Genomic DNA, 24,471 nt, shown 5'->3' on the forward strand with positions numbered 1-24,471 from the left:
CTGGAACCTTCATCTTGGACCTCCAGCCCCCAGACCTATGAGAAAATAAATTTCTATTGTTTCAACCACACAGTCTATAGCATTTTGTTATGGCAGCCTGAGCTAAGACAATTCCTACTTCAAAACTTGTATAAAATCTTAATGTGTCTTCGTAAGTAGGCATTTTTGTTATAGCTAAGTGTTCTGGTTCCCAGCTTTTAGAATGTATTCTATTTTACTTGCCAGTAACTGAAGGAGCAAAATAAAAAATACAAATTTTTGCCACTTAAAAAGCCCTATTTTTAGAGCAATATATATTTTTCTATTTTTCAATGACTTTTCTTTTTCAAATCCATTATAGATGATAAGTTAAAGAAATAAGACAAGTTTCTTTCCAAGTAAATGACAAAGAGCTTGGTATTTCTGGTGAGTATCACCATTTAAGAGAAGCTTGCATTTTCAGTCTGTAATTTTCTTTCCTGTTCTTGTCCCTTTTGAGCTTCTTGTCAAATGACAGTGAAAGGAAGGGGTGGTTTGTCTCTGCTGGAAATTCCCACTGTGAAAAACCGGCCCTACCGACCGTATCACCAATGCCCAATACAAATAAGCCTAGGACCCCTTTAGGCTTTCAACCCATCTACCTCTCAAGCCAGATCCCCAGAGTTCATTGTTCCTGGGGTTTCCTTTCACCAGCCTTGCAACTGTCCCTCTGTGAACAACTTTCCCAAGTGCAACGGGCTGCATGCTCATCCTCCCTCAGAGTACACGCTGAAGACCACAATTCACTTCCTTGAATCTCAGTAGACTGTGTGCTTGAATCACCTTTTCTTTTACCCCCTAAAAACACTATAAAAATACTTCCATAATTTAGCTGTTTGGGTTTTATGTTTGTAACACCGTATTTAGTAATTATAACACATAGTATATAGAATAAAAGTAATGTGTGTTTCCACTGAGGAAAGAAAGTAATAGAGACAGAAAGATGAGTTGGTAGAATTTTTCAAATACATGCCATAATCTCTCTCTCTTTTTTTGGGAGCTGGGATGGGGGAGAGGGTTTCCCTCTGTTGCCCAGGCCACACTGCAATAGTGCAATCATAGCTCACTATAACCTCAAACTGCTGGGCTCAAGTGATCCTCCCACCTCAGCCTCCAGAGGAGCTAGGACGACAGGTACATGTCACCATGCCCAGCCAATATTTTTAAATTTTTGTGAAGCAGTGATCTTTCCATGTGGCCCAGGCAGGTCAAACTCTTGGTCTCAAGTGATCCACCAGCCTCAGCCTCCCAAAATGCTGGAATTACAGGTATGAGCCACCACACCTGGCCTAATTTTTAAAAAGCAAGATATATTCCGTTTTGAAGACAGCTCAATATGTCTTTGCTTATATGTGCCATCACGTGTTATTGTCTCAGTCCATGATCATTAGCACAATAATATTTAAAGTGCCTTTGAAAAGATTTCTCAAAAATACTGAACCTTCAAGCATAGTTTTCTGAGAATTCACAGCTCTGAGTTAAAAGTTTTTGTTCTCTGTAAAATATATGTAAAATAATTTTGATACCCAGTTTTAAGAGTTGGTTTAATATTTTTTGGTGTTAAAAAAGCTGAAAATGTTAATAGGTATTCCTTAAATTGGTCACTAACCAAAATTTTACTCTGCTATCAGTTCATGTTAAACTTTTTTAGTACTTAATTCAAACCACTTTTATTTCTTCTAAAATTTTTTGTTTAAAACACAAAGACTTATCTTACTGTCCTGGTACTATTTATTGCCCATTTGCAACACTTTCTGAGCTTTTTTTTATTTTCCTTGACATTTGACTAGAATTGATTTAATTTCACGTGTACACACAAAAACACATGATCTTGCTTTATGGTTGCTAATGTTTTAAACACGGGCAATATATTGGAGACTGTAAATACTCTGCCTTCTTGAATTAGAAATTCTTGGGCCCACATGTATACACATATCACAAACCTTAGAGAACACTGAACAAGAGTACATTATAGTATCATCTTCTTCAGCATTTTCTTTCTGATTCTCCGTCTTGATCTCTAGGAATAATTTTTATATTGCTTCTTTCATGTGTTTACTGATGGAATCTGGTCTCTGGGGCCCACATTTTTTAGTGCAAGACAGAGGGTAAGAATATGGTCATAGGCTGGGCATGGTGGCTCATGCCTGTAATCCCAGCACTTTGGGATGCTGAAGCGGGCAGATCACAAAGTCAGGAGTTCGAGACCAGCCTGGCCAATATAGTGAAATCCCGTCTCTACTTAAAAATATATATATATACAAAAGTTAGCTGGGCCTGGTGGCGTGTACCTGTAGTCCCAGCTACTCAAGAGGCTGAGGCAGGAGAATCGCTTGAACCCAGGAGGTGGAGGTTGCAGTGAGCCGAGATTGCGCCACTGCACTCCAGCCTGGGTGACAGAGTAAGACTCCATCTTAAAAAAAAGAATATGTTCACAGATGATGACTGAAGAAAGAATTGTGCAGGATTAGACACTTCAGTACAATGGACCAAGAGCACTTGGTTGACATTTTTCCCATTACTTTTATTTATAGCATTCGTGGAGTTCAGAGAGAAAGCAGGAGAGGGTTGTGGTAGTCTGTGCCATATACTTGAGGAGAAGGGAGCCTCATAAGAAAACAGGGCAGGAGTGGGATGGCCCGCTGGAAAGTGATTATGAAGCCTATGAGAACAAAGAATGTGAAATGGAATAAGACAATCTAGTTAGGTTTATAAACAGAAGGAGGAGACTTTGAACGATCATCATACATAGTTGAGGTGATATAAAAAGAATACCCACATAGAGGGAAAAAGTCCTGGAGTTGGGAATCTGCTAGGAATGAACCTGGATTAAGCCTATGGCTTCAGGAATGGAAAGAATAAGGGAAAGGAATTATGAAAACATATTGAGCAATACTTGGCATATTATTGGATGGAGAAAATACTGCCCTGATAGGTAGTGAGTCAAAAATCATTCCCAGTTTTCTTGCTCTAAAACTGGTTCTCAACTTGTAGCAGCCTTCAGAATCACCTGGAGGAGGAGATGCTGCTGCTGGTGGTGGCCCAGAGACCACACATGGAGAACCACTGCTCTAGAAAACCATCTGTCTTTGCTGATGGAGAAACCTGGCTCTAATAGAAAGCAACTGAGGAGGAAAGGAGTTGCTTGGCTTCAAGGCTATCCATCAAAAGATCATGATGAGTTATACAGTATTCAGCTATGTATCTCTGAATTCAGCCAAGCTCTTTTACATAAGAACTTTGCAATTTCCTAATTAATTCAGGATATATGTTAAATTCCTAAATTGAGCTATATGAATTTTTAGGTGGTTTTGTTGTTGATGGTAATGGTTTGATGTTTAAGACAGTTGCTGCTTATCTTGAGAAACCATGAACTCTCAAAATGTTTCCCAAGGGAAGGGCTCCAGAGAGAAGAAAGGAAGCCATTATTTCCCCTTTGTCAAAATGAAATGCTCAGACCTCTGAAACCTAAATAAATGAACAAATAAAAGACAAAAGCATAGATGAGATCAGCCTTCAAATCTACAAAGGCAAAATAATCAAAACTAAGGTGTAAATTACAATGGTGATAAGAGAATTTAAGAATATAGAAAAATTATTTTAACAGAGAAACTGTGTTCCTCCAGGGCCTGTAGTTCAAAATTTTGTAATGCACAATGATCCACCCCCAAAAATTGAATATATATTCAGACCCTAGAACTGCAATATTTAAACCAGTGGTTCTCAACTATTAGTGAGCATTAGAATTACATGAAGAGTTTAATAATAAACACAGATTTGGGGGTCCCCCTCCCCCTTAGAGTGTGTGAATCAGATCTGGGTGGACTCAGGAATTTGTAGTTCACACAATTCCCAGATGATGCTGATGCTGGATATTTGGGACCATACTTCAGGAATTGCGGTTTTTGCTCTATGATTCACAACTTGGTCACATACTAGAATTATCTGGGGAGCTTGCTTTTTAAACTTCAATTCATAGGCCACACCTCAAAACAATTAAAATTATAATCTCTTGGGGTGTGAACCCAGGCATCAGTAGTTTTTGAAGTTCTCAAGTGTCTCCCATGTGCAGCCAAAGTGGAGAATTTCTACTTATATTAGTAGTTGTCAAATTTCAGCACACATTACCTGAAAGACTATTAAAACACAGATTCCTGGGCCCGTCTCATGGAGTTTCTGATTCTGTAAGTCTGGGTTGGGCCCAAGAATTTGCATTTCAACCAAGTTCCCAGATGATGCAGTCAGTCCTGGGATCATACTTGGAGAACCACTGGTAAGACCAACTTCAACCCTGGCTGTATTTGGAATCTACTGGAGAGCTGGCAAAAAAAAAAAAAAAAAAAAGAAGAAAAATACGGAAGTTGGCTCCATTCTCAAAAACAAAAGAAAACCAGATTGGGATATAATTAGTTTGGGTTGGGGTCTGGCATAAATATGTTTTTAAAACTTCCCAGGTGAGTCTAATATGCAGCCGAGACCTGGAATCACTGCAAAACCAAGCAAGGTTTTGCAGTAAATGTATCACCTGTCATGTTTGCTTGTCATCTGAATTTAAAATGACCTATTCTAACCAGAATATATTTCAACCGCTACATGCAGTATCTTTATTGAAAAAATATACCACATTGAAATAAATGTAAGATCATGATGTTCATTTCTGAATTTAAGAAACAGGGCCAGGCACAGTGGCTCACGTCTGTAATCCCAGCCACTCAGGAGGCTGAGGAAGGAGGATCGCTTTAGTCCAAGGATTCAAGGTTATGGTGAGCTATGATTGTACCACTGCACTCCAGCCTGGGCAACAGAGCAAGACCTATCTCAGAAAGGAAAGGAAGGGAAAGGGAAGGAAAGGAAAAGGCTAGGTTAAGCCAGGAGGGGATTCTGCCCACCCCTTCTATTGCTATAAATGCAACATACTGTCTGAATTTTTTTAATGTTACATGGTAACCCACCGCTTTGGTGATCTGCAGCCAATCATGTAAACAGAAACATTATAACTGTTATTATAAAAGCAGTTTCCTTTAAATGAGAAATTACACTTATATCTAAATAAACTTGAAATCTGATCAAACACCCTGGCCCCAAGAAAATAACTCTGAGTTTGGACAACACAACCTAGAGTAACGTTTTACTGCCACTTGATGTTTCTGAATATACAGGGTCATTTTAAATCACATAATATGGAAATAACTTGTCTGCTACGGACAGTAAAAGCTGAGATTTGGGAATGGAGTTGGGGTGTGGATGGGGAGAGTATCAAAAGGAGTCGTCTTTTAACTGGGGCTTATTCGGACAGCTCCATGATCCCAGTTAGATACATATTTGTAAATAGTTACTTTCTACTTCAATTTTCACAGAAAATAGTGATACTATTGTGTTTTGGCAGCTGATTTAATAAGTTACCATTCACCACCCTGCTAGAATATACTATGCAAGGTCCACTTCTTGTGCCTCAGAAATTTAGCACTGGAAAAGAGCTTAGAGCTCATTGAATCTCCTAATTTTATAGTTTAGGACTGACTTTACACCCACTAGAGTGGCTATAACCAAAAAGACAAACAATAGCAAATATGGGTGGGAAGCTGGAGAAAAACTAAAACCTCACAGTTGGGAATTTATTGCCAATTTGGAGCAGTTTGGCAGTTTCCTTAGAAGTTAAACATAAATTTACCATCAACTGAGCAATTCTGCTCCTAAGTTATCTATTTACCCAAGAGAAATGAAAACATGTTCACACAAAGACCTGCATGTAAATGTTCATAGCAGCATTCTTCATAGTGGCCAAAAGGTGGAAACAATTCAAATGCCCATCAACTGATGAATGGATAAACAAAATGTGTTTATACCCAGCAATAAAAAGGGAAAACTGAGGATACATGCCACAACCTGGATGAACCTTGAAAACATGCTGAAAGAAACCAGACACAAACGATGACATATATGATTTCATTTATATGAAATGTCTAAAACGGGCAAATCCGAAAATAAATTAGTGGTTGCTTAGAACTAGGGAATGGGAGAGGTTAGCGTTATGGGGTGGATTAATAGCTAAAGGGGACGGATTTGGGGGATTTGAGGACGAAAATGTTCTAAAATTGGTGATGGTTGCACTATCTGTAAATATGCTAAAAACTGTTGAATCATACACTTCTAAAAATATTTTTATTTTTATTTATGTATTTATTTATTTTTGAGACGGAGTCTCACTCTGTCCACCAGGCTGGAGTGCAGTGGCGCAATCTCAGCTCACTGCAACCTCCACCTCCCGGGTTCAAGCAACTCTCCTGCCTCAGCCTCCCGAATAGCTGGAATTACACATGCGCACCATCACGCCCGGCTAATTTTTGTATAGTAGAGACGGGGTTTCACGATGTTGGTCAGGCTGGTCTCAAACTCCTGACCTCAAGTGATCCGCCTGCCTTGGTCTCCCAAAGCGCTGGGATTGCAGGCGTGGGCCACCACGCCCAGCCGAATCATACACTTTAAATAGGTAAATTGCGTGGCATGTGAATTCTAAATAAAGCTGTTATAAATATATATATATATATATCGGAGTGTAGCGTCCTGGGAAACTTCAGACGCAAATTTCCATCAGCCTATCTGTGAAATCACCTTGGCCGAGGCGACCGCTAGGCGCATGCGCACGGGGCAGCCACCAGCTAGTTAGGGTGAACCCAGGTTAGACGCACCCAGGCTAGAAGCGCCCGGCTCTTGGCCCTCGCTGTTCTGCCCGCTGTCGCCGCTGTTTGGCGCCCCGCAACAGCCCCCTCTCAGCAGGACGCGGAAAGGGCAGAGTCCATGTCTCTTGCATATACTATAAAGAAAGCGCGTTCTCCGCGGCGCCCCGACAGCCCTTAGGCAGACGTCCCGCAGAGTCCCAAGTCCCCACGGTGGGCCCGCGGGCTCCTGAGCTGTCCAGGCCCCTAAACTATCACAAGGAGGATATTTGATGACCGTCTTTCTTCCCTCGCTCTCTCCCAACAAAGGGTAACTGACCTCTCGCGTGACCTGGCCAGCGCTGAGGTTCCCTAAACATGCTTTCCCCTTATTGTGTGCAGACCCCCACAGGGCGGAGGCGAGCGGCGCGACCCACTGGACGGACGCGGCCCGGAGCCCCGGGCGCCCGGACCTGGCGGGCCCTCCCTGGGCGGGCGGGTGGCGCGTCGCCCGCGGCCGATCCGGGCGGGGGAGGGGGGGCGCTGTAATTGCGGCGCAGCTCGGGTTCCCACGCTCCTATTGTTGGCGACTTTGTTTCCAATTCCCATCACGTGTGCTAATTAGTTAGAGCTGCTGGCTGGCTGGGAGGCGTGTGGCTGGCCTAAAAGCAGAAAGATCACTTCCTGTAGGGAGCCGGACAGGCTGAATACTACTGGGGCGTCTTTCTCTCTCCTCCTCCTCTGCGCCTCCTTCTCGGCCTCCCAGGAGGGTGGGAGAGGGAAGGGAAGGGGAAGAAATGCTGATTGCCGAACAAATGCCACTGAATTGCAATAGCAACCAAAAAGCCGGGGTTAGGGGATGGGTTGGGGAATGGAAGGGGGAGAGTAAGAGCGGGGAATAGTGGAAGAAACAGGATTAAATGAGAAATTCACATTAGATCTCTAATGCTTTACAAAATGCCGTTCACAATTTTGATCAGTTAATCTCGTCAAGATTGGGTTAATGGAGGAATTTTTTTCATTTCCTCCATTCATGTTCAGTTTTTAAAAATCTGTGTTTACCCTCTGAATAAAGCAAGCACAGGCATCATTGTACACTAGGAAAAGAGAAAAAAAGTGAAGCAAGTCATGATTTTTGAGTCAGTGACTTGCCTCTGGACCTAAGCTTCTGAGTTCTATTCATTTTGGCACTACACTTTTAGAAGGGGTGCAGTGAGGTGTCAGAGACTAACGGAGGATGGTAGAAGTTTGAAAAATATACATGGGCCCATTACTAGAAAATGGTGCTGTTTTTTGGCTTATTGTTGGGTTGCAAGATTTAGGAATGCTCTGATTCTCCTTATGGAAGTCTCTACTTTGAAAATACCATAATATCCATACTTCCCTATAAACGAGAGGAAAGTGGGCATTTGTAAGAACTCACCTTATATGTGGTAGCAATAAGGGAGGAGATTTTGTCCTTTCTTTTGGAAAGTGGTGGAGGAATGAGGTCAAGAGTAACTCCATTCAACACGCATTTAGCAAGGATGCTTTGAGCATCTCCTGTGTGCTAGGCACTGGGCTAGGGCTACAGGCAGAGAGATAAAACATCCAGAACCTATCCTTAAGTAGCTTACAAATCTAGTTGAGGAGACAGATATGTATGTAGAGCAACAATTAAGGATGACTCAGAAATGGAGGTCTATACTTGAGACTATGAGGCCAGAGAAGGGCCACGGACCCAGGCAGGGGAATTTGGGAAAACTTTCTGGAGAAGGGATGATTCATTTATCTGACACTTACATGACAAGTAACAATTGTCCAAGAGAAGAAGGGAGGAAAGGGCATTCCAAACAAAGAAGTAGCAGGGTGTACAAAAGGCCTCCAGGTCAGTGACGGAGTATGAGGCACTCTGCAAGGAGGTGTGCCCAGTGGCAGCACAGGGCTCCAGGGGTAGGCGTGGATGAACCAGAGAGACAGGAACCATGAAAAGTCTTGTTGAGGAGTTTGGACTTTATCCTAATAGACCTAAAGCAAAGGAGCAAAATAATTAAATTTGTCTTTTAGAAAGATTACTTGGGCAGCAATTTAGAGATGGGATTGAAGGGTCTCAGGCTAGGGCAGGGAGAGGAGATTGGGGACGAACACAATGATCTAGCAATAAGAGATATTATAAGAGACTGAAATGAAGAATGAGGTGAGCCCGATTCAAGAGACACTTCGAAGGTGGAACTGACAGAGCATGGGGACCAACTTCACTTTGGCAGTCAGCAACTGGAAAAAATGCGAGATGATTCCAGGTTTCCAAGTTGTACACCTAGATGCATGATGGTGGCATTCACTGGGATAAGCAACCTGGAGGACAAAGAATAGGCTTGACATGGAGTGAAATGATGAGTTTAGTTTGGGCCATGTTGTGGTAGAAGTGACTGGAAGGTATCCAAATAGGGATATCCAAGAGGCATGTAGATATATGTATATGGAGCTCACATGGGAAGGGGTGGGACCAGAGATGGAATCAGTAGCAATAAGAGACAGGAAGGCGGTATAGTTTGCCTGTCCTTACCAAGCACCTGTGTGACCACCGCTTTGCAAATGCAGTAAGTCCTCACTTAACATAATCAATAGGTTCTTGGAAGCTGTGACTTCAAGTGAAATGCATAAAGAAGCCAATTTTACCATTGGCTAATTGATATAAGCAGGAGTTAAGTTCCTACAGCATGTTTCCGGTTACAAAAACATCAACAAACTTCTAAATAAAGACCCAAAGTACTTGTAATAGTAAACATCGAATAAATGTGAGCTATACATACATCTAAGAAAGATTAATATTATTGGCAATAAGGGAGAAAAAATAAAAAGAAAGATGAACAAAAACTAATAATTATTTACCCAATTATTCCAATTCAGTGTCACAGGCTCCTGGAGCCCATCCAGGTAGGTAGTTCAAGACACCAAAAATACTGGGGAAAAATGAAGACATTAGATACATTTTTTTTTTTTTTTTTTTCTTTGAGAAGAAGTCTTACTCTGTCACCCAGGCTGGAGTGCAGTGGCTCGATCTCAGCTCGCTGCAACTTCCGCCTCCTGGGCTCAAGCGATTCTCCTGTCTCAGCCTCCTAAGTAGCTGGGATTACAGGCACCCGCCGCCACACCTGGCTAATTTTTTATTTTTAGTAGAGACAGGGTTTCACCATGTTGGCCAGGCTGGTCTCAAACTCCTGACCTCAAGTGATCTGCCCGCCTCAGCCTCCCAAAGTGCTAGGATTACAGGCCTGAGCCACTGCACCCGGCCTAGATATACTTTTAAAACTAAGTGTTCAATACTAGAAAAATAAATAATTAAATATAGTGAAATACCACAAAACTATTACAAATTTTTACCAAAAAAAAATGAATAGAAACATGGGAAATACTTATAAAGTTAAATGAAACAAAATTCAGAATACAAAATTGTATCTATACTTTGATTACAACTATGTCAAATATAGTCTATAAATACAATTTTAAAACCTGAAAGAAAATATTCTAAAATATTTATAGCAGATATTTCTGATTCCCCAGTATTATTTATTATATAAGTGATTTATAAATATATGAAAGGCAAAAGAGGGAGAAATAATCTTCCAGTAAACAATTTTAAAGGCTTTGAAGTTTCCTCCTCCATTCGAATCTCTGTTTCTTTTTGCTTTTCTTCTGTGGGAAAAAGGAAGCAGGGGATCTTAGCTTCAGGAAGTGATGTCAAACATCTTAGCCAATTCTAAGTGCTAGGAAGACAAATTAAGACCTTCTCTTTAATTGGATGTAATCGGTTAAACAAGGCCACCTGTGGCTGAGATGGAGCCAAGTCCTAAGGAGCCCCAGAGACGGCAGCTTTGGTGTTAAGCAGCCCTAAAGGTCAGCACCACCCTCTGGGATGGGCTTTTGATTCTATATCAAGTTACAGGACTGTGCTAAAAGAAACATTCTAATCAAAACCTGAGCATGAGATTGGGTTTAGAAAGTGTTGATAAAAGGAAGAACGGTATAGAATTTTACCTTAAGGATTTATTTATTTAAAAATAATCAGCAACCTAGCTAGCAAAGAGTGCCTCCTGTGAGGCAGGTACGTTTTTAAGCATTTCACATATAATTAACTTGCTAATAAACCCGTGAAATAGATTCTACTGTTATCACAATCATCTTCACTTTGCAGATGAGGGAACTAAGGTACAGAGCGAGATTAAGCAATTGATTCAATGTCACACAGCTTATACAGGTAAAGCTGAGACTTGAACTCAGACAGTTTGACTCCATCATCTGTGTTCCTAACCACTACACTATGTTGCTTCTCAAGATCTAATATTATTCTTTGCTAGGTAATTGTGAATTCCAAACACACCTTAAATTAAACCTTGCATTTGGAGCAAATGTTTGCAGTGCATTGCAATCTCCTCATGATAGCATAATAATTGCACAAGCAGCATTTGGGAAGTGGGAAGGTCCAGTAAAGACTGAATTAGCAAAGCTGAAATTACCAAATGACAACAAATGTCACAGGCACTTTACACATTCAGTATTTCATCTGAGCTTCCAGCATAAGGTTGAGAAGATTTTGTAAGGAGTAATTGAGCATTCCCTTGGAAGCAGAAAACTGTTCACGCATGGCTTTTTCACAGTGTGGCAGGACTGTCTTTGCCACATCTAGGATAGAATCCGGGTTGGCAATGGGAGAAGACTCCTAAAAGAGTGGATAGCCCATATTCTTTTTAGCCAAGAATTATGTCCTCAGAAATTCTCCAAAGGTCCAAGTACCCTTTGAACTCTTGTATGAAGTGACAACAAACATCATGATGCAAGTCTAAAAATAAGCTCATCATCTTCTCCCCAAACCAATTCTTCATTCCAGATTCCTTTACTCAGTAAATGGCACTTCCATTACCTAGTTGTCTAAGCTACCAGACATTGTGATTGCCTCTCCCAATATCCATCCTCCCCCAAGCCATGATTGTGAGTCCACCATGGTAATGTCATCTTCCTTGCTAGTGATTGGTTGAGGTGGGCAGCTCCAAGTCTGTCTAGCCAATGAAGCATGAGGAGAGACTTGCCCCAGACTTCTCAGAAAAAAGAGGCTAATTTCTCCCCCCATTCTATCTGAACAACATCAAAAAATGTCACTGGGAGTGGCCACAAATTGATTTGATGGAAAAACTAGCCTTAGGATGAAACCAATGCTAGGGATGGCAGAGTAGAGACAAGGAATGTTGGGCTGATGAACCCATAAGCCCTGAAGCTGGTCCCAGTGGTAAATCTGTTATTTGAGATAATACATTTTCTTTGTTTTCGCCAGCACAAGAAAGGGTTTCAATTTTTTTTGCAACAGAAAGCACCCTCGCTGATATATTTTGCACATTCAAATAATCATCAAGTCCAGTTGTATTAGTTCGTTTTTCACACTGCTATAAAGAATACTACCTGAGACTGGATAATTATAAAGGAAAGAGGTTTAATTGACCTACAGTTCCACAGGCTTAACAGGAAGCACGGCTAGACGGCCTCAGGAAACTTACCATCATGGCGGAAGGCGAAGGGGCACGTTCTCCACCAGGAAGCAGGAGGGAGTGAAGAGCAAGTGTGGGGGAACTGCCCTTTATAAAACCATCAGATCTTGTGAGACTTATTCACTATCACAAGACCAGCATGGGGAAAACCGCCCCCATGATCCAGTCAACTCCCACTAGGTTCCTCCCTTGACACGTGGGGATTATGGCGATTACAATTCAAGATGAGATTTGGGTGGGGACACAGAACCAAACCATATTACCAGTCTACTCTCCTTCCTAAGTATTTTGAAACCTATACACCTCTGTCCATCCCCATTACTAATAATGATCCTGATCAGGCTACCAATGAGGTCTTTCATCTGAATTACTCCAAAGTCTCCTAATTCCAAAATGCCTTCATTCATTTCAGTAGGCCTGAAGACAAAGTAAGAAAAAACATGGGCCAAATGTGGTGGCTCATGCCTGTAATCCCAACACTTTGGGAGGATGAGGCAGGTGGATCACCTGAGGTCAGGAATTCAAGACCAGCCTAGCCAACATGGTGAAATCCCATCTCTACTAAAAATACAAAATGAGCCAGGCATTGGTGGCACATGCCTGTAATCCCAGCTACGTAGGAGGCTGAGGCAGGAGAATCGCTTGAACCTGGGAGGCAGAGGTTGCAGTGAGCCAAGATCACACCATTGTACTCCAGCCTGGGCAACAAGAGTGAAACTTCGTCTAAAAAAAGAGAGAGAGAGAGAGAGAATATGGAAGGATGATGCTATGACAAGCACAAGATTTCCTTATCTAGTCATAGGGCAAAATTTGAGTGACACCATGCCTCAGTTCATCCTAAAAGACACAAACCTCCACTCTCAGCTCCTCTGACCTAATGGATCATCTACTGAGTGGGCTTTTGGAACCACCTCAAGGTGGTCATATCACTTCATTCATATCCTCATCTCTGAGACATCCTTTGCACTGGTTGCTTGCTGCCTTGGCAGTAATCCCAAATGACAGCAACTTCAGCTGAGTCCAAGTTATTCCCATCAGTCTCTGGACCAACCTTTATGGTGTGGCTTCACTTGGATACACTGGGGCCATCTTTGTAGGAAATGCAGCTATTTCCATCCGTCCTGATTTCAGTTAGACTCTACAAGTACTTGGTGATTGTCTACTCTGCTGTGAATGTGCCAGACCTTAAAAGGGCAGACAGTGAGTGTATCCTGTTATCTGTACCCCTGTATTTAACGCATAGTTAAATACCCAATATTTAACACATAGTTTTAGTGGTACTCAAAGCTATTTGTTAATGAGAGTTCCCTTTGCCCCACATCCTTGCTAGCATTTTTTATTTTTATTTTTATTTTGAGACACAGTCTCACTCTGTTGCCCAGGCTCTAGTGCAGTGGTGCCATCATGGCTCAATGCAACCTCTGCCTCCCGAGTTCAAGCAATTCTCGGCAATTTTTATTTTTTGTCTTTTTGATATTTTTTTTTAACTGGAGGGAGATGATATCTCATTTTGGTTTTGATTTGCATTTCCATGATCGTTAGTGATGAGCATTTTTTCATATCTGTTGGCCATTTGTATGTCTTCTTGTTATCGGTTCAGATCATTTGCCCATTTTTAAATCAAATTATTTAGTTTTTTGCTACTGATTTGTTTGAGTTCCTTATATGTTCTGGTTATTAAACTGTGGTTGGGCAGTTTGCAAATATTTTCTCCCTTTTTTTTTTTTTCGAGACAGGCCTCACTCTGTCACCCAAGCTGGAGTGCAGTAGTACAATCATAGTTCACTGCAGCCTCAAACTACCAAGTAGCTAAAACCACAGTCATGCACCATCACGCCTGGCTAATTTTTATTTTTGTAAAGATAGGGTCTCATTATGTTGCCTACACTGGTCTTGAACTCCTAGCCTCAATCAGTCCTCCCACTTCAGCCTCCCAAAGCACCAAGATTACAGACATAAGCCACCTTGGCCAGCAATCTTTCATTCTTTAGGTTTCATTCTTTAGGTTTCTTAAAGAATAAAGAAAATCTCTTTACTCTTTTGATTGTTTCTTTGGTGCACAGAACCCTGTTAGCTTGATATAAGCCCATTTGTATATTTTTTAATACATTGTTGATGGGAATGTAAATTAGTGCAGCCACAATGGAAAACAGTAGGGAAGTTCCTCAAAAAACTGAAAATACACCTGCCATATGATCCTGCAATCCCACTGAGATACATATATGTGTGTGTGTCTGTGTGTGTGTGTATAATATAAATGAAAAATATATATAAAATACATACATATATTATATAAAAGAAAGGAGATCAGGTCAAAGAGGTATCTGCACTCCCATGTTTACTGCAGCACTATTCACAGTAGCTAAGATATGGAACCAACTTACGTGTCCATCAATGAATGAATGGATAAAGAAAATGTGTATCTATATACACATCGATATGTATATATACAATAAAATACTATTCAGTCATAAAAAATAATGGAATTCTATCATTTGCAGTAGCATAAATAAGCATGGAGGACATTATAAAAAGTGAAATAAGCCAAGCACGGAAAGACAAATATTGCGTGTTCTCACTCATATGTGGGAGCTAAAAATGTTGATGTCATAGAGGTAGAGAGTAGAATGATAAAGGGGGGGTTGGGGTATACAGAGGTTGTTTATGGGTGAAAACATGCCGTTAGATTGAAAGAATAAGTTCTAGTGTTCCATAGCACAATAGGCTAACTATAGTTAGCAATAATTTACTGTGTGTTTCAAAATAGCTAAAAGTGAACATTTGGAATGTTTCCAACACAAATAAATAATAAGTGTTTTAGATGATGGATATCCCAATTACCCTGATTTGAACATTACACATTGTATGCATGTATCAAAATATTACAAGTACCCTTAAAATATGTACAACTACTAGGTATCAATTTAAATAATTGTTAAACGAGTCAAAGAAAGATATTTTGGTGAATATATGTTAGTCAGTACTCCAGCAACACATAATCTATTGAAGAGATAAACATGAATATAGTTTACCACAAGGCTTAATGGTGTATAAAATGCAAAACAAAAACATATACTCATGCTTATTAAACTCAAGTCCCTCTTCTAAGGACTTTATATGTATTCCTCTCTTATCTGCAGTTTTGCCTTCCATGATTTCAGTTACCAGTAGTCAACTGTGGTCTAAAAATATTAATTGAAAAATTTCAGAAATAAACAAAAGTTTGAAATTGCAAACTCTTCTGAGTAGCATGATGAAATCTCATGCTATCCTGCTCCATTGCGTCCAGGATATGAGTCATGCCTTTGTCCAGCTTATCCACATGCTACCCGCCTGTTAGTCACTTCATCAGATCAAAACAACATAGTACAATATGTATAGGGTTCAGTACTATCCAAGGTTTCAGGCATCCACTGGGGGTTTTGGAACATATCACTCACAGATTAGAGGGGACTACTGTATTAATTTATTAAATCCTCACAGCGACTCTTGAAATACGTACTAGTATTATCTATATTTTTCAGAATAAACTGATGCTCAAAGAGGTTAAATATGTTGCCCAGGATTGCACAGCTGGTGGTGTGAAGAAGCAGATGAATTTGAAAATGCAGGAGAAAGATATTTATTTAATGAAGTATCTGAGAAAGCATCACATCATGGAAAAATGGGTTTTGAGCTAGACTTTCAGGATGAAGTAGGTATTCAACGTGCTAAGGGGTGGGTGGCATATTAGATTGAGTAAGACATAGAAGTGGATTTTCAGGGAAAAACAAATAGTCACATGTGGCTGTTGTGTATGCCTACACCCTGGGTATAGGGTGGGAATTAAGTGAGTGGATATGATGGAAATTACGACTGGGCAGATGGTCATTAGCTCAATTGTGGAGGGTCTCTAGTGGCCCACCCAGCTTCCAATCCCTCCTATATCCTCATAGATGTTCTGTAATCTTCCATCCCTAATCAGCCTGGGTACTTCTGGTAAAGTTAACCCTATACCCAGGGGCAGAGTAGCTCCTGATTTGCTTAAGCCAATCAACATTTTCCATTCCCCTGGCCACAAGATGGGTTTGAGGTTGGGCCTGCGACCCAGCCCTATCCAATCAAGTGAATGTCCTTGATCCAATCAAGGACTCTTGCCCAGCATTCTGGGACAGAATTCTCTCTCTCTCTTTTTCTCTCTCCCTTTGAAAGTGTGGAAATGTGTAGTCTACAAGCTGTGGCCTCCTTGCAAGTACAGGGCCAGCCCCAGCCAGACTCAGTACAGAAAGACGCTGGCACCTGAGGAAGCATAGCAGGGAGACACAAAGAAACAGTCCCTGGTCACGTCATTGAGCCCCTGGATTGAACCATCCTATAGCCAGTTCTCCCATCTCTGGACCTTCCTGTCACATGAACCTAGAAAGCACCTTTTTTTTTTTTTTTTTTTTTTTTGAGACAGAGTCTCACTTTGTTGTCCAGGCTGGAGTACAGTGGCATGATCATGGCTCACTGCAAGCTCCACTTTCCAGGCTCAAGCGATCCTCCCACCTCAGTCTCCCAGCTAGCTGGAACTACAGGCACATGCCACCTTGCCCGGCTAATTTTTCAATTTTTTTGTAGAGACAGGGTGCTAACTGGTTGCCTAGGCTGATCTCAAACTCCTGAGCTCAAGTGATCTGTGTGCCTCAGCCTCCCGAAGTGCTGGGATTATAGGCATGAGTCACTGTGCCCAGAAAGTAAATTTTCTATTTAAGCAGCGTGAGTCAGGTTTTCTGTTACTTGCAATATAAAGTCTTCAATAGTAGGATGTGTGGGGGTTTTTTGTTTGTTTGTTTTTTGAGACAGAGTCTCACTCTGACACCCAGGCTGGAGTGCAGTGGCACAATCTCAGCTCACTGCAACCTCTGCCTTCCAGCTTCAAGCAATTCTGGCACCTCAGCCTTTCAGGTAGCTGGGATTACAGGTGCGCCTCACCATGCCCAGCTAATTTTTATATTTTTAGTACAGACAGGGTTTTGCCACGTTGGCCAGGCTGGTCTCGAACTCCTGCCCTCAAGTGATCCGCCCGCCTAGGCCTCCCAAAGTGCTGGGATTACAGGTGTGAGCCACTGTGCCTGGCCAGGATGGTGGTTTTAAATCATTGTTCAGGTAAGTGGTTTAAAAAGCTTACTCCCTGGCCACATGGAGGGTAAATTGGTTGGCAAATCCCAAAGCAAGGGGATGGCTGGAAACCACTGCAATATGCCCAGTGAGAATCAGTGCAGGCAAGAGTTAAAGAGTTGACAGTAGACAGAGAAGATTTGAAAGAGGAAGCATGTGTGCAAAACTTGTTTAAAATGGGTTGTTAAATTTATCTGGGATTGAAAGCTTCATTTGTTCTTCTATTTAATCCCACTGGAATAAAGGATTGTTTGGAAAAAAAAAAAAAAAAACTTCTAAGATTGTGTCAGGTACCTGAAGTCTGTTACTACTCTCATCCCTAAGAGAAAGGAAAAGAGGCCATCTAGGGTGGCTCACGCCTGTAGTCCCAGATACTCGGAGGCTGAGGCAGGAGAATTACTTGAACCTGGGAGGCGGAGGCTGCAGTGAGCCCAGATCACACCATTGCACTCCAGCCTGGGTGACAGAGCTAGACTCCATCCCCAAAAAAAAAGGAAAAGAGAATTACCTCCATTAGTTATTGCTCATTCATTCATTATATCCCATATTCCATACTAAATAGTTCATCTTTCCAGGTATTTCTGTCCTTCACATGTTTACAGCCTGATGTCATATCCCTCAAAGTCATCAAGTAACTCAGTTCCACCTACTTAGCTCCTTTAAATCTTTCTTCATATATCAGATCCTTTCATTCCTCTGCACATAAGAACTTATACTCACATATATTCCCTCCATTCTATTTCACAGCTCTTTAGAGGCAATGGCCCAGTGTGTACAATCTGTTCCATGTGTCCAGACTCGGCAGGAAATAGGGAGCAGGAGAACAGGCAGTGAAATTCTGTAGGTCAAACAGAAGGCTAGGATGGATGCCATTATTGTATTGTGCTTGGAGTGAGAGGACCAGGTTTGCAGCCTATCTGTGCTCAGCTGCATGACTTGGGACAAGCCACTTGACCTTTTGAACCTTGGTATCTTCAGTTATAAAACACAAATGATTTTTAGCCCATAAGGGGCTCGAGTCTATCTTATATTCTTCCTTCATCCCCTCTCCTTTATTCCTTGAGGAGAATGAGGGCTGGCAAGGATGAATCAAGGGCTTGTTCCTGGGCCAACTGGTGAGTAGTGTGGTCTCATCCTCTAAAGAATTATAATCTCTTTGAATTGCAAATCCCTCATGGCTAGTAACTCTGGATAGGTCCTGGGCTACTCCAGCCTAGGAGCTATTCTGCTCTGATAAAGTAAAATAAGCCAGGCTTGCTGTAGGCTTAGAAAGAATCGCCTTTTCCTCTCCTTTGCTTATCTCATATTTTCTTGAACCAGCCTCTCCTTGGAAAAACTCAGGGCAGAAAAACTGAGGGCTGAGAATTAAGTAAAGCTTGGTGGCAGGCAAGTGAAGCTTGGGGCCTACTTACCACATTGCTGCCTCTGCTCTGTCACGAGGAGCCCTACAAGCAGTCCAGCCTGGCTTCCGGGCATGCCCCTGGGTTCAGGGGCAAAAGACTTTGCCTTGGCTTCAGCACATGTCTCTGGGGACAGAGGCAAGGCACTATGGCACTTCACGCTTTCAGCTTCTCCTAATCTTTTTCCACCTCAATAGAACTAATCCTAATAGCACCCTCTTATAGGATTGTTATGACAATGTAATGAGATCATCTAAGTGAAAACTATTCAAAAATGGAAAGTAATAGTCTTGAATTTTAAATTCTTCCTATTTTAGTTTCTTCATCTGTTAAATGTAGTTTTTAAAAAACTGAAAAACAAACATACTCGTGAGTCTTTTGAGGGATTGCAAGAGGAAAAAAAACGCAATCCAGGAGGGGCGCGGTGCTCACGCCTGTAATCCCAGGACTTTGGGAAGCCAAGATGAGTGGATCACCTGAGATCAGGAGTTCAAGACCATCCTGGCCAACATGGTGAAACCCCATCTCTACTAAAAATACAAAAATTAGCCAGGCGTGGTGGCATGTGCCTGTAGTCCCAGCTACTCGGGGGCTGAGGCAGGAGAATCACATGAAGCGAGGAGGCAGAGGTTGCAGTGAGCCCAGATTGTGCCATTGCACTCCACCCTGGGAGTCACAGCAAGACTCTGTTTCAAGAAATAAAAAAAAAAAAAAGGCAATTTATAGTCATGGAAATTATTTCATTTTAACTTTATTAACAGTTTTGGCACTGAAATCCTCTATAAAGTGAATATATGGTTAGCCCTCTTATAGGTCTTATGCCTATTAATGATCTTGTCAATCTGCAGAAAATGGGGCCACCCATTTACTATAATGTCTCATTGAGAAGACATAGTTGGTTTTACCCTTAACACTGCACCACTGTTTCAGTTTAGATTCTTGGTAATTACATAAGTCCTAGCAGTAAGAAGCCTCTTCTGATTCACAGTGACCCTACCCCATAAGCAAGATCTGTCAGTCTATTCTATAGTTCACATGTATTGTATTGTGCACAATTGCTGACCCTCATGTAGTTCACAAGTAGAAAGCATGGCCCAGACCTGTAGGAGCTATACTCCAGGCAGCAGGCATTGATCTTATAGATACAAACAGATACATATTTCGGCCAATCTCCTACATATGTTCCAAACATCATGTCTTCCCTAACATAAAGAACTAGACATATTGGGGCTTTAAATAAGGTCTAATTTCCTGAAAGCACAGTCAGCATGTCAGGGGGAAAAAACAAAAACAAAAAAACTTCAAGAGTGGAAATGCTATTAAAAAAATCTGGGAGTTTTTCTATCTTTAAGGCAGTAGATGAATGGGTGCCTAAAGATAATTATACCAGACTGGAAGTAAAAATCAGCCAAATAACCGTACGACTAAGAGCAGATCTCGCCAAAGCCTCAGCATTATCATAATGCAGGTGTTACTGCACCCCATCTTCCTTCCTCAAGGGGTGCCTTTGCTGAGCCCTGATGCTATGAAAGGGCTGAGTCTCTATTCAATCTCTGCGCCTCTAGTTGGAGGATTCCAGGGGATTCCGTGTCAGAGCCCACACCAGAGGCTGGAAAGAAAGAGGTTGGACATGCATTTGCCCCTTGCCCTGGACACCCTGATGCTGGGGAGCTGGCACCATCTGGGAGGAGAATCACAGTGTCAGAGGACAGCAGAGACCTTCTGCATCCTGTCACCTGCCCTCATGCCGCATAAAGAGAAAGCTGCCAGGCACAGGCCTCCCAGGAAGGGATTGATTCCAACATATCTCTGTCATTTGTCCCATATCTGCTTTTTAAGTACGCAGACTAAGCCAGACCCTCATGACTAAGTATGTACACTGGTGAACAAAAAGACTTCCCAGGTCCCAGAGCAAAGATGAGGATGAATCCTTCCATTTGGGTTTAAGTTTCTCACCAAAAGAGATCCAGGCCTCCTGTTTCCTCACTAGTGGATCTTAAGGGCATCTCTGCCTTGACAACCCTAACACTAATATCTAACACTCAAAACATTCCTTTTTCTCAGCATAATGTTACTGGTAAAATAAATTTTTTATATATTAGCCCTGCCCTTCTTACATGGGGGTGCAGTGGGCTTCCTCCGGCTAGTTTGAGGCCACTAGCCTCAAACACTTTGTGTTCACTCTCTGAATAACCCAAGGAAATGGCCACTACAAATTCTTTGGATTCAGCTTCTGCCTGACAGAGGGAGGTAAGAGTAGTGGTTGAGGTGCGGGAGTTTCACTTTCTCAATGCCCGAACCTCAGTTAGCACTTTAGAGGACAGAGAGAAGATTCTGAAATTTTCTGTGTAGGAATTCAAAATGATTACTTGACTAAATTTGCATTTCTGAGACAAGCATTTGTAATCACCCCTAAATAAATTATAAATTTCATTCTGTCACAGAGTCTGAATCAATGAGATTTTGACGGATTTCTGTTTTGTGGGTGGAGACAGGGAAGATGCCTTGAGGCTGAGGGACTTGCAGGAGGTGACTCTGCTCACGCAGACTCTTGACCTTTCACCAAGGATGGCTCGGGCCTGCCGGGTTAACAGGCTCCTAAACCTGCCTGGAGCAGTACGAAAACAAACATCAACATTCTCTGCACAGGCTGAAGCTCTGAAATGTTCCAGCAACCCACATTACAGAATGCAATTTCAATTCCAATTAACCATATCACTAAATCATTCTAAAGTCACCTGGGGCAGTGTATTGCAAATTGACAGCCACTGCCCACTCAGTTTAACAGGCAATGACCAGTGTTTTCTAAAAATAAGAAAAAGAATATAATAGAAAACATTAGAGTACTTTGCACATTATGAAGTATTGTTTTATGAAATACTTAGTTCAGGCAGGTAAGTAGGTGATGCATCATTACTGTGGGCTGGATCATAATATGCAATGCATTTTTACTATGCTCTTGGTCGAGTAGACAAACAATGGCTAAAGTGTGCTCTCATCATTTAGTCCTCCCTTTCTTTCTTTCTTTCTTATTTTTTTTCAATGGGTCTTTACAGCAGAAACTGGAAAGCCTGCTAGACAAATTCTGCAAGAGTTGTTAACACTTTTTTTTTAACTCTTCTTTTTCAGTGCTACCAAATAAACAGTGTGCTTCCTTATCATTCCCTTGCATTCATATTCCCCAGAGATACCAAATAGCCTCTGCATACCCATCAGGGTTTTACCTGCCTTGAAGGAGTGATTGCAAGACATATATTACTTTTTAGGATGGGAACAGCATGGGTAAAATGAGAGTCACTCATGAAAATTCCACACATTTTGCAGAACTTAACAAACTGATCACACACACCTTTTCTTTTTCCGGTCAAGGTCATAAGTTGTTTTCAGGATTTGGTCTGAGATTCAGCAGAGTCCCATGCATCGTGACACCTTCTATCGCTAGGCTTCTAAAACCCTGTGTATTTGCACAGGTCCTCTGTGGACAGTGAGCTGGACTGACCTCACAACCCTCCAGAATGTTCAGTGGCTGAGAATGACCCACTCCCAGCAAATTTCTGCAGCCAAGGGGTTAATCCTCCCTGAGCTGAAGCCTGACATGGTGTGAACCACAACCTCCCCCTCACAGCTGTTTTAGCATTTCATGTGCCTGACAAGAAGCATTTATGTCTGACCTAAACCTCACCTGTTGCAACGTGACTCCATTCATTCACTCTGTCACCAGAGTGACGGTCACCAGATATTTGTGGAGCCCCTGCAATGGGCTTGTCATTGCACGAGGTGCTGCAGAGCTCACAGTTCCGCCACAGAGACAACACACTCATAAATCACAATGCCAGGCCACATGTGCGGCAAAGGCCATGAGGCTCTAGGTGTGCAGAGAGGGGACAAAGAAGGTTGGCCTTAGAAGGTCTGGTGTGGCTCACAGAAAGGCTGGTTATGACTTGCAGTCATGTAAGTGCAGATGAAGAATAGTTGATATCTTCCTCCTATGATTAATTCTCCCCAAACTTCTCTTTTGACTCTTGATGAAACATTCTCAATGAATTTTTCTTTTTATATCCAACTGTTAGTCCTTCCAGCAATTTTATCGTCAAAGTCTGTTAATTCTCTATCTCTTCTTGCTGTCGGGTGAATGTTGTGTCGTTTGTTAAAATCCTAAACCCCAAGTACAATGGTATGAGGAGGTGGGGCCTTTAAGAGGTGATCAGGTCATAAAGGTGGAGCCCTCACAAGTTCATTTAGTGCCATTATAAAAAGACTCCCAAGAGACCCTCGCCTCTTCTCCCATGTGAGGATACAGAAAAAAAGACAGTGTCGATGAACCAGGAAGGAGGGCCCTCACCAGACACTGAATCTGCCAGCACTTTGATCTTGAACTTCCCAGCCTCAGAACTGGGAAAAATAAATTTCTATTGTTTATGAGTTATCCAGGTTATGGTGTTTTGTTATAGCAGCCCAAATGGACCAGGACTCTCCCTGTATAATGTAAGTTCTATGAAAGTAAGGACTTTGTCTATTTTGTTCCTTGCTCTACCTTCAGCATCTAGTACAGTGCCTGGCAATAAATATTTGTTCAACAAATGTATGAGCCCACTTTCTATGGGCTTCATTAGGCTGAGATGGGGATGGGGGCTAATGTTTAAAATGGGTCCCTATTACAAATAATGAAACCAACATCTCAAGCTCTCCTTCCTACCCATTGTTGTAGGACCTCCATCCCCTCCAGGTCTCTCCTGCTTGTTTCTGAGCATTCCTGGAGATGTTTTCAGTGTGCACAGGAACAAGTGCTGAAGATGTGGCTACCACACTGGAAATCTCAACAAGCTGAGGAGGTTCTGTGTTCTCTAAAGCCCTCTGTGCATTACATGGCTGTAAGCCATGAAGAAAGGGAAAGAACACCTCCTTCTCGCCTTGTATAACCTCTTCTCACACAGGCACCAAAGCACTATGACGCTGTGCTTTGTAGTTGGAGGTTTTGTATTGAAAATACTTCCCATATTTACTTACAGGTCTTATTTCCTCTGGATCCAGACATGAGTACAGGAAGAGCTCATCTGAGGACAAGGAGCAGTATTCAGACTCTCTCCTTCCTCCCTGCTGGTCATCAAGACATTCAGATTAGCTGAACTTAATAGGCCAGCTCTTCCTTAGGGTGAGGGACTCCCATGAGGCTATTCAGTGCCCTCTGCAAAGGAGTCTACTCTCTTAGCCCACTAACCATTACCAGGCTGTCTAGATTCCAGCAGTGACCATGTTCAACCTTGAGCTTGAGAGCCACTACAAAATCCTTTCTTATAAATAGAGCTTTGGATTGGCATAGAAATTTGGCATGTACCTGACCAAGCCTGTGTATGTATCATTGGTATTTTATGTCATATTCTAGAGCTTGCACGTGTCCAGGAAGTCTAGTGAATTCGACCATGAATCCAGACATGGCCAGTGACTACATCCTGTGGGAAGACACTGTGCTTCTCTCTGACCCATGAACACTCTGCTAGTCAAGCTCTCTGTCACAAAGACAACTTGAAGAGACAGTGTGGACCTCAGAGAAGATACCATCATCACTCTTACCAATACAACTGTAGTGAATAGGACCCCTATTATTCCTTAAATCAAAAGGACAGCTCATTCAACAGTGTCTTCATGGCACGCCAGCAATTTGCATAGGATGTTCATAATCGCACTTTGATTATCTAGTGCTTTGTGGATGTGTTGTGTATTATAGAAATCCATTTGCAA

At 41.9% G+C, this 24,471-nt stretch overlaps 2 long non-coding RNA genes across 2 annotated transcripts in view; one reads left to right on the forward strand and one right to left on the reverse strand.

Moving 5' to 3' along the window:
* Positions 1 to 24,471, reverse strand: part of LOC105545997 — a 116,786-nt gene that overhangs the window by 7,634 nt on the left and 84,681 nt on the right. Inside the window, exon 4 of the long non-coding RNA XR_001007029.1 lies at positions 23,740 to 23,826. This is a non-coding gene — a long non-coding RNA (uncharacterized LOC105545997). The remainder of the gene's footprint in view (positions 1 to 23,739; positions 23,827 to 24,471) is intronic.
* On the forward strand, positions 340 to 24,471 carry LOC105545996. Its single transcript, XR_001007028.1, has 3 exons — positions 340 to 405; positions 3,013 to 3,139; positions 24,116 to 24,471. It is a non-coding gene; the product is annotated as an uncharacterized LOC105545996 (long non-coding RNA).

Source organism: Mandrillus leucophaeus, unplaced genomic scaffold (genome assembly GCF_000951045.1).
Source record: "Mandrillus leucophaeus isolate KB7577 unplaced genomic scaffold, Mleu.le_1.0 Scaffold346, whole genome shotgun sequence".
NCBI lineage: Eukaryota > Metazoa > Chordata > Mammalia > Primates > Cercopithecidae > Mandrillus > Mandrillus leucophaeus.